At 42.9% G+C, this 11,778-nt stretch overlaps 1 pseudogene; it reads right to left on the bottom strand.

Annotated features, from left to right (window-relative positions):
• Window positions 1–8,858, bottom strand: part of LOC129667452 (40S ribosomal protein S13-like) — a 53,150-nt pseudogene extending 44,292 nt beyond the window's left edge.
• Between the last annotated feature and the right edge of the window lie 2,920 nt (window positions 8,859–11,778).

Here is an 11,778-nt window from a genome sequence, read left to right as displayed (position 1 = left end):
TAATAATAATAATAATAATAATAATAATAATAATAATAATAATAATAGTAATAATAGTAATAATAATAATAACCTGCATGCATGTCTCTTCTAGTTATTTTTTGGAGTTTATATGAGACATTTCAATTGGCTGTGTGGTTGTCTCCACAAAATTATCTTAAAAATTTTGTTTAAAATTTATCTAAAAATAGCTAGAAGGTTCCTAGCATCTTCATGAGACAGTTGAGAATGAGAGCGGATGGATACACTGCTTAATCATCTCATCCTTATATAATATACACAAGAAGAAGCATTGCATTGGAGCAATGTCTGTGATCTGCTCATTGGATCCCGCTTGGACTGTGCGTGGGCTCTGTCACTCCCGTCTTCTCTGCGCGCATAACACGCTAACTCATCCCGCTAACGGTTGAGGTTGTATACAGCATTTTAATTTCCAGCATGAAATGGAATTTTTTTTTTTTTAAATCCTGCTACCTAATGTTTCAATTCGGAGCATGTTACATTTGTGTGCTTTTTCCTCTTCTGAATGCTGGAACAACAAAAGAAACAGCTTAGCAGAAGAAGGGTGTATTTTGGCTCATGGTTTCCAGAAGTTGCAGTCTGTCCTTACCGGGAAGACATGGTGGCAGGAGAGACTCAGTTTGCATTGCTGAGATAGAGCTGAGATAGAGGGTCACATAGCCGCAGGTGACCAAACAGCAACTTCCTTTCAGCCCTATCCGTGATGTAGAGACTCTTCAAGAGAGTCTTCCAACGCTTCCTTCTGCCAGCTGGGCCCCACCCTATAAAGGTTCTACAATGCCAGTAGCTGTCAGCCATATGTTCAAACACATGACATGTGGGGGAGCATTCACATACAAACCAAAACCTTTTGTGAGATAGCGTGGGTACGCAGATAGATACCTTCAGGCTCTCAAGCCTTCTAATCGCTGGCTTTCACTTTGATTCTACCGGGAATGTCGAGTTTTCTTTCTTTCTTTCTTTTTTTTTTTTCTCAGAAAGGTTTTCTGCATTTCCCATGTAAGTTTCTTCCTGGTGATTTACCTTCTGCTGTTTCTGCAGAGGTTATCACTCCTTATCATTTATTAAGGCTATCAATTCCTGACATGTTCTACTCAGGTACAGGGCTCATTTACCATGTGCGATGGTTTCTGAGAAGATTCGCTGTGGTACTGTATCATGGAAACATGTTATCTGCAAAGAGTAAATCCTTTCTTTGCCTCCTTTCCAATTCTTTGCTTATAACATATATGTCTTAGCCAACCTCATTGCCTGAGGCATCCTGGAAAATGTTGAAAGTAAGAGTTACAAAGAGCAGTTGTCCTAAGTCCCATAGTTCTGTATTCTTACATTATCTGGTTTAGACAGTACCTCTTTGCTGTCTATTATATATACATAAAATAAGATGTATGCTTACATATTTATCTTCACTCTCCGATCCTCTCTACTTCCCAATTTGGCTTTGTTTCATTATCTTTTATTGCTGAGGTTTATAACATTTAAACTCAATGAGCAAGCTTTAATTACGTCTTACATGCTTTGTCCTCAGATATTACTCTGAAACACTGTGTAACTATTATGATTCGATAAATCTTACTCATAAAGGAATCTGTTGGGGAGTAACGTCATCCTGCGCTGAGCACTGCTGCTTTAGTCTGAGTGATTCTACAGTTTGTGTCCTGGCTTGCCTGTCCGTTTCCGGATACACTTCATTATTACGTGTTCCCATGCCTCACGGTCCTCTCTTATTCCAGTTCATCATCAAACTGGCCATAATGGTGTGTACCTCCCATCCTAGCACTGGGGAGACGGAGGAAGAATAACCAGAAGTTCTAGCTCATCCTCGACTACATATTGAGTTTGAGGCTAGCTCCTAGGCTACATGAGACCCTGTCTCAGACAAACGAAACCCAAAGAAACAAAACTTTATTTCTAGATTGCTAGAGCAAGCCCTCCAGGTAACATCTGCACACGGGATTTGTGAGTAGTTAGCTCTTTGTGCTATTGCATATCTGGGAACAACTTTATCTTACCTTTGTTCACAGATTCTGGCCGGGTATATGATTCAAGGTCTGACTTCGTTTTCCTCCTGAAGCCGTAAACTTTGCCCTCTTGCCTTCTGATAGCTTTTGTTGCTAACAGAATGCATTCTACCCACAGGCACATCAGTGCTATTTGGTCCTTCTGTCTACACAGTGATTTGAGGCTGTCCTTGGCAACTTTTTAGAGATTTGTACTTATTCTCTGGAATTCTGACATGTAATCAGTTTGGGTCCTGGGGTCCCCATGGGCATGCTTAGCCCTGCCAAGATATTTTCTAAGATGAAGGCATTGTTCTTAACTCACATTACTCATGTCATGGTTTGGGTTTCCATTGCTATGAAGAGAGGCCATGTCCATGGTAACTCTTATAAAGGAAAACATTTCATTGGAGCTGGTTTACAGTTTCAGAGGTTTAGTTCATGATCTGCATGGCGGGAAACATGGCGGCATGCAGTCAGACATGGCTCTGGAGAAGGAGCTGAGAGTTCTACGTCTTGATCCACAGGCACCAAAATGAGACTGCTCCACTAGGCCTAGCTTGAGCATATGAGACCTCAAAGCCCACCTCCACAGAGACACACTTCCTCCAACAAGGCCACACCTCCTAATAGCACCACTCCCTATAGGAAGAGCATTCACACAGGTGAGTCTCTGGGGGCCATTGCGCTGTGTCACTATAGTTCTGGTTAGCACTTTATAAGTGAGGTTCAAAGAGGTTAAACAATCTGTCTTAGGCCCCTGTCCAGCCTCTTGATTGTTCCAGGCTTGTAGTGATGAAACATCATGAAGGGCTTGATACAGAATGCCAACCACTTTGACTTTACTTTGAAAGTTGGATAGTTGCTGCCTTGAAATTCGGGCGCTCTTGACAGTTATGAACAATACGTTGATGCATTTGCCTTGGCAAGTTCAATGTGTTATAGAAGAAAGACTAAGGAGATATTTGGTTCATTCCAGCCCTGTGGGCCCCTTCCTAGGCTCTGCCACAAGCAAAGGATGTCTTTTCTAGTGCCCCAAAGGTGAGAAATGTATAGAAGCTATGAACACAGGATCTGTGAGCATAAGCAATGGAAAAATTTGAGGGTTTCTCAAACCTTGATTAAACCATCCCTGTGGATCTTTGAAAAAGATGGGAGTGAAAAATATGGCTTAAAAAATAAAACAGTCTAGACTCAGATGTGGACAGAGACAGGACCATGTGTTCTCAGCAGGTGACAGGCCATCCAGAGCCATGCGTTATAATGACATTGAGCCAGGGAGTTTCCCAAGTTCATGCTGCGTATCAGTGGAGGAATAAATCCTCAGATAGTAAGGCGCCCTCCTCCACTCTGGACATCAGCGGAAGGTACAGTTCCTTGTACTAACTCCACAGATGGTTAGGGCAGTTGCCATGACTCATAAAGAAAGCACCTCTACCATATCAAGCTCTAATTCCTAACTGTTATGAATTGAGTCTCACTCCCAGCATCACAGTCTTCTCTCTGACCCGAAATGTGGAGAAATGGAGGATGTGTGTACTCACGGCAACACGCCATCTATGCCAGTCCCCAAGGACACTGGTGCCTGTTCTGTTCCATTATGAGCAAAGTTGTGTTACAGTATGCAACCAAAATATCTACAGGAGGGTCAGCCACAGTCTGATTGACACTTAGCTGACCCAGTCCCTTACTATGTGTCTGTCCTGGACCCAGTAGACACTTTAAAGAACCCCTAGCCTTGCCCATTAGGTACTAGCTTTGACTACATGTGTCTTCAGACTTTTTCCAAGTGACCTCTACGGAGGCAAAATTGCCTCTTCTTGAGAACCACTGATCTACACAGATTTGCTACTAAAAAGCTCCTTTCCTTTGGTAAATAACTCTGGGATCTAGATAACAGGTCTTTAAAAATGCGTTCTTCTTTTCACACTGGAGTCTTTGAAGATGACGTATTAAAACATAAACATTCCAGGCTTTGGGGAGGCAAAGAATCTTTATATAAATAGAGTGAACCCTTGAGAGCATCGGAGAGCTATACAGAAAATAAAATTCTGTGTGTGGCACAGGGAAGATGTTCTAAGCTGACCGTTTATCTCAGGCCTGTTTTGCTAATGGTCACAACAAGGCAGTTAATCTCTGTGTGCTTGTCTTCAAGCTACACAATGTCTAAACATGATTGAAAATATATATGATTCTTTTGAAAATAGAAAAACTATTTGTGAAGATGGTTTGGTTGGCGGGAGGCTCGGCTGCCACTCCCTGGATTCTATTTTCGCTGAGAGAAGCCTCTGCCTTTAAAAGAGATATACAGTCTTGCCTTCTGTTACATGGCTCTTGCTGCGCATTGAACTAAAGGAAATTTGCTTAATGGTCGAACTTGTGCCCTGAAAGATTATCTTGGGCTGAATGTTTGGAAGGTGCCTTGAAGGTAGAACTAGAGCAATTTCCAGAAAGGCTTTTGAATTTTTGACTGTTGCCTAATGCTGGTAGTTCTGACTGCTGATACTGGATTGACAATGGAATGCTGCCTCAGCTGCCTGTAAAAGGAATTTCCCATCACCGTGATACTGACCCCATCAATCTTCCCTGTGTAGGGAGTGAAGGTGAAGGTGGGGGGTAAAGGGGAGAGGGCTGACAGAATGTCAGAATTTTCTAGTGAAAGACAGGAAATCTTTCAATGAAAATGGGTTGCTTCTAAGCTCAAAGTGTTATTTTATTGTAAGTGTTTTAAGACACACATTCTAAGGCCCTAGAGACCCAAGGGTAATTATGTGCATGTAGTCATTTAATGCTATAAAGAAAGGAGCTGATTCCAGGAACACAGACAATACCCAAGCACACAGATGCTCAAGCGCATACCCCTCATGTAAAATTGCATAATATTTTCATGTAACCTGTGCACAACCCCTAAATCAAATCACATTCCCTGGAGGTGACTCAGGGCTCCAAATACAAGCCCAAGAGAGTAGTTGTTATGCAGATCTGTCTGGGAAAAATGACTAACTGAAATTGTCATTATGTAGGTACTATTTTTTCAAAGGTTCTCTGCCTATGGTTGGTTGAATTTATGGAACCAGTATATGTGGATTCAGAGAGGTGATTGTGTGTGAATAAATACACACATAAACAGATTTTGTATATATGCTCACATACTTTTTTTTTTTTAATTTCTTTTTGTGTCTTGGTTTCTGTCTTGTTCTCTTCCTGAAACAGTCTTACTACATGGTCTATTCCTGTGTGAAACTATGTTTCTCAAGCTGTCCTCAAATACGGTGTAATTCCCCTGCCTCAGCCTCCCTACCTTGGAAATTGCAGGTGTACACTCTCATGCCCTGCTTGTATTTGGTATTCTTAAAAACTAAGCCGAGTCCTGAAAATGCACTTCTACCATGCCTCTGTGAATGGATGAAGATGGTTTGAGGGTGTTTGTTTCACTGCTAGGCAAATATTTCAGCAGGGCCTGCTGGATAATACGGCTGGATAAATCAGCTAGTTGAGGCCTTAGCTGATCAACTGGCTGGTATCAAGTGGCTTGTGGTAAGAAGGTAAAAAATGTAATCTTGTGAAGGAACAAGGGTCCAAAGTTTATGTTGGAGAAATAAAGCCACAGCAACACAGGAACTATGAGTCAAGTCTCTTCTTTGATCATTTCTGTTGTTGTTACTTTCTGGTGCTAGGTATGGACCCCAGGATTGTGCACACAGTCTTTGTCACACCCTATGCTTGTGATCAGAGTTTATGGATGTTCATTTGTTTTTATTTTGTATGTGCAGGTAGCTTGCCTATGTTCATGTAAATGTCCCACATGTGTGAGGTGCCCGAAGAGGCCGGAAAATGCTGTTAGATCCTCTGGAATTGGAGTTACAGTTGATTGTTAGCTGCCAGGTATGTGCAGGAAACTAAGCCTGAGTCCCCTGCAAGAGCAGCTGGTGTTCTTTATTTTTTCCATTTTATTTTTTTAAAATTTATTTATTTTTTATTAATTACTGTTTATTCACTTTGTATTCCAGCTGTAGCCCCCTCCTCTGTCTCCATCCAATCTCACCCTTTCTCCCTCTTCTCCTCCCATGTTTTCCCACAGTTCACTGATAGGGGAGGTCCTCCTCTCTTTCCCTCTGATTGTAGACTATCAGGTATCATCAGGACTGGCTGCATTGTCTTCCTCTGTGGCCTGGTAAGGCAGCACCCACCTCAGGGGGAGGTGATCAAAGAGCAGGCCACTGAGTTCATGTCAGAGACAGTTCCTTTTCCTATTCTAGGGGACCCACTTGGACACTGAGCTGCCATGGGCTATATCTAAGCAGGGGTTCTAGGTTATCTCCATGAATAGTCCATGGTTGGAGTATCAGTCTCACAAAAGACCCCTGTTCCCAGATTTTTTTTTCTCTCCTGTGGAGCTCCCCTCCAAATCTTTCTATCTCCCCCATCTTTCATAAGATTCCATGAACTCTACCCAAAGTTTGGTTATGAGTCTCAGCATCTGCTTTGATACCCTGCTGGGTAGAGTCTTTCAGAGGCCCTCTGTGGTAGGCTCCGGTCCTGTTCTCTATTTTCTCCCTCTTCTGATGTCCATCCCATTTGCCTTTCTGAATGAGGATTGAGCATCTTACCCAAGGTCCTCCTTCTTCATTAATTTATTTAGGTGTACAGAATTTAGTATGATTATCCTATATTATATGTCTAATATCCACTTATAAGTGAGTATATACCATGTGTGTCTTTCTGCTTCTGGGATACCTCACTCAGGATGATTTTTTCCAGTTCCCACCATTTGCCTGTAAATTTCATGATTTCCTTGTTTTTAATTGCTGAGTAGTAGTCCATTGTGTAAATGTACCACAATTTCTGTATATATTCCTCAGCTGAGGAACATCTGGGTTGTTTCCTGGTTCTGACTATTACAAATAAAGCTGCTATGAAAATGGTTAAGCAAATGTCCTTGTATACTTGAGCATCTTTTGGATATATGCCTAGGAGTGGTATGCAGTTGGTGTTCTTAGCTATTGAGCCATCCCCTGTGTAGAGTAGGACGGGGAAAAGCCAGGCACACATATCCCCCATAGACTTGGAATGATGCAAAGTGCTATTTTGTAATAGAAGGTCGAAGAAGACTAGGAAGAAAGCCAGCCTGAAATGCAAAGAAGGATGGATGGTGCCCGCCAAACGTCTAAATCCAAGGCAGTTATGTTCCCGCCTCTGTCTCAACCTGTTAGGGAGAGAGAGGGTCACTTGTCCCCCCCTTTTTTTTTTCCAGCTCAGAAAATGGGACATTAGGAGAGAATCTTAAGACAAAGCAGTCCTAAAGGCTGTAGCGTTTCTCCAATGTGTTGGAAATTGGTCTTTTGGGCTAGAGAGGTGGCTCAGATGTTAAGAGCATATGCTGCTCTTCCAGAGGATCAGAGTTCTGTTCTCAGCACTCCTCCCTGCGGGTCCTTATGGCGACCTGTAATTGTAGTCGCAGTGGTTCCAGCCGCTCTGCCCTCTGCAGGCACCTGCGTTCTTGCGCACAAGCCTTCGCGCAGACACACAGGCATCCAATCACACATCATAAAGCCTTTAACCATTGCAAATTGGTCTTTGAACTTGGAAGAGTACAAGGGCTCTGGCAACCAGGCCTTATGGTTGAAGCAAGACATCAGCTGATTTCCCCAGCAGGAGAAACGGTTGCAGGATCATTTCCTCCGGCTCCCTCAACTCCTTCATCCCCCACTCAGCCCTGATGCAACTGAGTAGAGAGAGGAAAGCACTTCACCGCCTGCACGCCCAGCCGAAAGGAATTTTACCTCTGCCGAGTGTGAAATCCTCACTATAAATACCTAAGGGAGCGGATGCTGAAAACATTTTTAAACCGAGACGTGTGATGCAAAGTGGAGTTATTAATATCAAGAGAAAAGAACACACGCAGAGACCTGGGAATCAAAAGTTTCAGTTTGCCTCTGCTGTGAGGGGGAAATGTATTGGGAAGGAACCTAGATGTGCAGCACCGTGCTACCTTTGCTCATATTTCTCACTATTTTCACTCAGGCATTTGGGTAATCAACCATGTTATCAGAATGATTCTCCTTGGCCCTGCCATGCTTCCTATCTACTTTCACCAAAGATAAATGCAGATTCCATCTTAAGTGGGAAAATAAAAATGCAACATATCCATCTTCCCCAAACATAGACAAAGTCAAATAGGTACGTACCCTCCTCCATACCCACACCTGAAAACAACATGATTTGGGGACAACATGATGTCTTATTATCTAAGACAGGTTATTTTTTTTTCCTGTTTATTTCTAGTTTTGAAGGAAAGCCTGCTTTCGGATGAACTAGAAAACATTTCATTTAAATAGTTTTGAAATTTTTATTCAAAGTGATTTTATTGCTTGAGTACCTGAGAGAATGTGTGCCACAAGAGCAGAGGCTGTGGACGACTCGTATTGTCAATTGGGTAGGAGGGCCTGCTTAGTCTTATAGTAACGCACCAATCAGTGTATTCTGCTCTCTATCAGAATCAGGTGGAATTTGGCATCTTTCTCCTTTTTGTTTCTCTCAAGATGCTTGCTTGATTTCTTAATCAGATGGAGAGACCCTCTCTGGGAGATCGGGGGCCAGGCCTTTGGACTTACGGATTCTCAAGGTTTTATTACCAGTCACAAAACGGACTTGTGCCATACTGTATTAGTCTTTCAGGATCACACCTATGTGGGAGAAAGTCAGACCTTTCTTGGCCACTTTTTAAATCTGTTCTTTCATGTCATTAGACATCAACATCAGCCAGGTAGGGATGCTACAGTGGCAGGGGAGTCCCTCCTGGGACAGGTCCTTTCCAGGAACATGCATGCTGTCCATGATGGATGGTGGATGTCTGGCAACAAAGAGAGCTAGTTTTGAAATTTTGTTAAAAAAATGTTTCATTGATCCATAATAGTTACACATATTTGGGGATGCTATATGATATTGAATATAGCTATATAATGTGCAAAAATCAGAGAAATTGGTGTATCTATCAGCCCAGACATTTACCCTTTCTTCGTGCTGAGAACATTTAAAATCCTCTCTACAAGTATTGAAAAATAAATACTTAATTGTTGTCAACCATAGTTGTCTTGCCAAGACAGAATATGACAGACAGACCAGGTTTTGTTTTCTCAGTGGCTTCAAGACAACCATTCCTGTTCACCAGATGTTGGCAAGGCTCATGTCCAAGGCTCCTCAAAGGTCAAATGTGGGCAGTGTCACCTGGAAGCCAGTGACTCTGGAGTCAAGTATCAACTTTTGCCAATGTGGAGGAAAGGGAGACTTGTGTCTGCCCCCAAACTGAGTGGGGAGATGCTAACAAATGTCCATTTACCCTAGATAGGGAGTCAGTGACAGACCAAACAAACAATGCCACCTACGCCCAAGTTGGTGAACCAATGAACATTGGAAAGTCCAGTTGAGGCTGAATGACAACTCTGGACAGCTGCAACCTCTACTTGAAGGTGGTTTCACAGGCCAGAGAATCTCCTCTCCTTAGAAATTACTTTTTTGTTCTTATAAAGTCAGGGAGAGGCCTTGTGAATCTTGTGAGATTCAGCTTTCTAGGACTTGGGTTATTTACTTCCTAGGGCTCATGAGCTTTCTCCTCCCTCTAGGAGGAAATGTCTCAATTTGGAGGGACTTGTTAGGTAACACTCCCTCGACATGACCTCATCAATGGCCAGGGCCAATTTAGGCAAGGTTCTGATGGTGAAGTTTAGGTAAAGCTGCATGCCATTGTGAATTCCCTGGTTGTGAAATAAGCCTACGAGAGAGCATCCAGGCAGGGCTGAGAGATGCTAGCTAGCTTCTCATCGCACAAAGGACTCACCATGAAGGAGAACAAGTACTTCCAAGTGGTAGAGACACTCCCTGAACTACAGTGGACAAAAGAGAACAGCAGCTGTTTCGAGCACAGGCCACCCAAGCAGTACTCTCACTTACCCTCAAAGTGGAAGCCAGAGGTGGTTCAGCTCTGACGTGGCCTAAATCCTGGTACATTGGGTCCTGAAGGTGGAAAAAAGGAAAGGAACTCTTAAGAAACATGGACTCTCTTTGACTCAGACACTTTTCAGAAGTCTCATTCTTAAGGTTATGATTATCAAGACCTCTAAGGGAGCCCAAGAGCCCTCTTCCATTGAGCTGATGCGTGCAGGGGCCATAAACATGGCTGACTGTCTTGCAGCCTCCAAGATCCACAAAATGGACATCCAGGTGATAGAAGAGAGAAACAACTGCCCTTACAACATGGTCTATGACATGGCCCAACTGTCATCACCCCACTGTTTTCTAGAGGGATGTTTGTCTCAATGACTCACCTTAAAAACAAAACAAAGCAAACAAACAAACAAGAAAAAAAATAAACATCTTGCCTCTGACATAGGAATGCTATATCTAAAACAATATAAAAGCTCTTACATGGGCATGAGAGCTGGAGACACAGTAGAGTATTGGGTGGCAAGAGTGCCAAGTTTGTCTTGGTATCAAAAAGGTCATTTCATACTGCTTTACAGCTCAATGAGAAAAAAAAACAAAAACAAAAACCATCAGTTGTGATATTTGGGGGAAACCTCATAACCTATTTTGCTATCACCCTGAAAGAGAACTTTGGTTCTTGATGACTAGGTTAGCAATGTCTATGACTGTCCAGAGCTGAGGGCACTTGACTTTTGTACCATGTTTACCATGAGCATTGAGAAATCATGACCTTGAAATTGCCAACAGCTAGTCTGGATGGCCCTGGCCCCCCTGACACAGACTACCTTGTCAGTTAGGGGGACTAAAGCCTGCTTGAGTGTTGGGGATAGACCTGGCAGAGACCACTTTCATGAAGCCACAAATTCCTGGTCTTTTGGTCAGTCTGGACCACTTTGTCCTGCAGCCGGCAACTCCTCCTTTTTGCTCCCTTCTGGGCCTCTTTAGTTAGAGAATTACTTCTCTTTATATGTCAGAAAACACACACACACACACACACACACACACACACACACACACATACTCACACACACCCACTGATCTTGCATAACTTCTCTCTACCTTGAAAGTAAAGCTAGTTTAACTCACCATTTGGTTGAAAACTTTCTAAAGTATGCTGAAAAATGAACCCCACGTGTTTGATTGATTGTCGGATTTGCTTTCTAGCACTGGAGATGGAATGTGGGGCTCTGTTCATGCTGGACATGGGCTCCACCTCTGAGCACCACGTGTTTATACCCTGCAATTACGACAACAGCACACTTCTAAAGGAGAACTTAGAACGCCCATTAGATGTGTAATCAGGCAAAGCTCCCATCAAAAGTGCATCAGGAAGTGGTTTTTCAATCATGGCTATGATTAGTTTAATCCCTTGCTTGTTATGAAATACCATTGCACTCACAGAACTGCCACCTGCTATTGCTACCTGTAGGATGAGTCCTCCAGACCCAACAAGATGTCTTTTTGTGACAGCCCTTCTGATACAGGTGATTGCCTGGTCCTTGAGCCATCCCCTTGCCAGGCTGTTCATCTCAGACCTTTCCACTGTTTCTCATCTGATATGGTTGCAACACCTTGAACTATCCTGTATGTTTTACCTCTTTCCGAGTTCAAAGCCAAGCTCCCAACTACCAGCATTCAGAAAAGAGAGCCATTCTTGCCTTCCTTTAGCTAGTCTTTGTTTGTTTTAAGAATATTTTAGGTCACGCTGTCAAGTCAGATTGTGTGAGGGGCCACAAATTCCTCCAACCTGTACACAGATGTGATTTTTTGAGAA

The sequence above is a fragment of the Psammomys obesus genome, unplaced genomic scaffold (genome assembly GCF_907164565.1).
Source record: "Psammomys obesus unplaced genomic scaffold, mPsaObe1.curated_primary_1811, whole genome shotgun sequence".
NCBI lineage: Eukaryota > Metazoa > Chordata > Mammalia > Rodentia > Muridae > Psammomys > Psammomys obesus.
The sequence above is the reverse complement of the archived record's forward strand: the minus strand, read 5'-3'. Positions and strand labels throughout refer to the sequence as shown.